The 3666-nt window shown below is 33.4% G+C and overlaps 1 pseudogene; it reads right to left on the bottom strand.

Moving 5' to 3' along the window:
- Nucleotides 1-1427: 1427 nt before the first annotated feature.
- On the bottom strand, nt 1428-2599 carry LOC149569346 (serpin-ZX pseudogene; annotated as a pseudogene).
- Between the last annotated feature and the right edge of the window lie 1067 nt (nt 2600-3666).

The following is a 3666-nucleotide window of genomic DNA, read 5'->3' as shown; positions in this document are numbered from 1 at the left end:
AGTGAGGTTTTTTGCCTCTTCTATGGTCATGACCAAATTGTCATATTTATGAGGTAAACTCCTCAATATCTTTTACACTATCCTTTGCTCTTGATAGTCTTCTCCATTTGAATTCAATTGGTTAATCACATTGGAGGTCCTTGAACTGAAATCTGCAACTAATTCATTTTCCTTCATTTGAAGGTTCTCAAACTCCCTCCTTATATTCTGTAGCTTTACTATACAGACTTTATCAGTCCCTTTGAACTTCATCTCAAGAATATCCCAAGCTTCCTTTGCATAATTTGTTGCTGCAATCTTGGAAAAAATTGTCTCTGTCATTGGTGCTTCATTGAAACTTAATGCCTTTGCATCTTTCCTCCTTGACTCTTTCAAATGAGTCTTTTGTGCATTTGTGAGAGCAGCATACTGAGCTGGGTCTGTCACATCATTGAACCCATTAACTACAAACTCTCACAAATCATTTGCAACCATTATGGTTTTCATCTTCTTTACCCATGTATCATAATTTTTTCCATTAAAGGATGGTAGTTGCTGCCATATCTTTCTTGTATCTACTACCATGTCAAATATCCCAAGAAAATAAATGCCCTAACTCAGTGTGGATGTGGGGCCTCAAAGCTCTATTACCATGTGAGAAATAAATCACAACTTAAAACTTCGGTCAGCACTAACTATTGCCAAGTGCTAGTTTGCTCGGCTCCTTAAGGAGCTGAATGACAGTTTGGTCAGCACGTGAAGGTGTCGAGTAACAGTTTGCTTGGCACTAACTATTGCCGAGTGACAGGTAGAAAAAGTCGAGTAAGCTAGGCACACAAAGTGCAATGTTCAGCAACAATGGATGTTGAGTGAGTTTGGCTCAAATTGAAAAATTTATAACTTAGAGAAATTTCAATGTGAATGTTTCCACCATTAAAATTAGAGAGCCAAAGCTTGAAGCTTCTAAAAAAACTTCTCAAATGCAATGAATAGAAGAAGAACAATGGATTCAAGTATGCCTACTTGCTTTCTATTCAACTATGATTAAAAATATTACAAAATCTTGGAGCATTTGGCTTCAACCAAAAACCCTAAAATAACCCTAAATTGGTAAAACTTCAAACTTCAATGAACTTTAAACTTGCAGCTCTAATGGTTGCATACATTGGTGCTTGGAGCAATCACTGCTTCAACAGGACAAATCCAACAATAACGAACTTACAGAATGAATAGAGGAAACTCGTGCAATTGGAAACACGACACAAACTTCCTTCTGTCTCTGCAACGCCTGATCTGCTAATCAACTTCTTTCTTCTTTCTCTGCTCTGCAACTCTTTGCTAAATTTTTGATCTGCTGAAATCACTTGAATGAATCTAAAACATTCCTTTTGTCATACTTTTCCCCCTCTTTCCTGATTTCAAAAACTCACCCACCGCAGTTATTGTTTCTATCTGTTCTGGAGTCCATCAGGTGGTAGGTGGGCGTTTGGCTCTAGGGACAAACAACCATTGCATTTAATATTCCAACAATTAGGTAGTATAATATACATTGACAAGGACCTTTTCCCTCGTCCTTGCAAATAGGGAAGGCATAGAATTTTGCATTCATCAACTATTTTGATAAATTGATCCTTTCTAGTAATCATCATAGGCATTTGCACACTCTCCCCATTCAGTAAATTAAAAGTTCCTTCTTTTGTTGTAGAGGATTTAAATTCTTCCAGCCATGTGCCATTAAAATACAAGCATCTGCCAAAATGAGCCTGGTATCTTCATCTAAAGAATTGGGAAGCTCTTGTATCTTCCCCTTGCTTTCATTTTCTGCCCACTTATTCACCTCCATTCTTACTTCATTTGGCTGATAAAGTCAACTAAAGCAGAAGAAGTCAGGTGAAATAGATGAAATGGTAAATTGTGTCATATATTCTCTGCTATGGGTAGCTGAAATAAATATACTAAGAAAAAGAACTTCTTGAAATTTATGGAGTATAAATGTGAAATGCTATATTTGATCTAGGTTAAGTAAACCATTAAATGTTCATATCCATGTGTACAAACCATGCATCAAGGTCTCTTACACTCTAGGCGTTACTTCGCAACATAACTTTTAATTTTGCCATTCAAAAATATTCGAACTACAGATTACACCAAAGACTTTTCAAACACGGGTTAATAAATTCTAGGACTATCACACTTCATGTTTCACACACGGAGAGCAAAGGAATACACAGAAATATACCTTGCTGACAAAATCTACGGAGCTAGCTTGAGCATTATATCGACTCTGCATAGTATCTCTATAATTGGGTTTCAACGTAATGGTCTTATCCACAAATACTCCATTCACAAATGTCAGATGAGGACTTTCATTTGCTAAAACTGCATTAATGAGATGAGAAGAAACTTGATGCAACTGATCGACATCTTTGATGTTAAGACAAGAGCAAATCTGGTCCAATGTTGTACCCTTCGCTCCACCTGCACCCAAACTCAGTGCAAAAGATATGCTCAGCGGAGAAAACACACAGTTATTATTCTCATCTGCACTTTCTTGTAGTGCTTCCTTTGAAAAACTAAATGAAAATTCTCCTTGACGATGAACTGAAGCGTGGATATCCATATTTCTTTCACAGATCAATGTATGCTTGAGTACAATGTGTTTAATAATAAACAGAAAGCACAAAAGGCATTGGGGATCTCGTCTTGAAATCTGTATTCTGCAGGCCTAATTTTGTCGTATGCACAAATGTTAAGATTTCTAGTGATATTTTTAGTTTTTATAATTGCTGCGAAAGAGTCTTTGGCTTTAAAAAGTCCACACTATGTTCAGCTCCAATGGTTGCTCACTAAAAATGTTTATAGTTGTGGCTAAATGTTCTAGTAGTCTTTATGAAACATCTCAATTTGGTAGTGCACAAATGAGCCAATCACCAACCAAAAAAGTTAAAAAATGATCAACTACATGTGTAATTGTCTATTAACTTACACCTGTTCTCATTTTTTTAAACATAATTATTTGGTATCTATTACAAAAATAATAATGGTTAATAGTCTCCCTATCGCTAATGGGGTCTTTTCCCTTGAAGTTGTGTGAAGAAAAATGAGTTGAGCTTATTAGAGTTTCACGAGATTTGTGTATTATTATCATTTCAATTGTCCATCATGAAGTTTTAAATCAAATATATTGTATTTAATATATATGTGCAATTATTTTGGTCTATGTAATAAATTTAATTCAAAAAATAATTGCTTTTGTCTTACTAATTGGATTGTTTAAGTTTTATTAATTTTTAAATTTACATAGTATTAAGAAAATATTTCAATTTATTATATTTATTCTAAGACCAAAATTGTGATTATTTTAATTTTCTAGTCACTGAGATAATAATAAAAACATTATTAAAAAAATTTGCAAGATGTGTATTTCTTCATTCCATATAATTTATTAAGGGTAAATTTAATAATTAATTTCTTTATGACTTAGCCTTCCAAATATATAACATTATTCAATGAGAAATCTTTATAATTATTTAGATTTGATCACACAAAAACTATATATATAGTTAAGTACTATAGTATTGTACTAGTAAATTTAGAAATAAATACTTTAAATTAGCATATTATTCAAAAATAGTCTAACTTCCATCAAAAAATGAATAATAAAAAAGGTATATTATAATCAAGGCT

Source organism: Cupressus sempervirens, chromosome 3 (genome assembly GCF_028749045.1).
Source record: "Cupressus sempervirens isolate cs-2001-9-10 chromosome 3, ASM2874904v1, whole genome shotgun sequence".
Lineage (NCBI taxonomy): Eukaryota > Viridiplantae > Streptophyta > Pinopsida > Cupressales > Cupressaceae > Cupressus > Cupressus sempervirens.
Note: the sequence above shows the minus strand (reverse complement) of the source record. Positions and strands in the feature narration are given on the sequence as shown.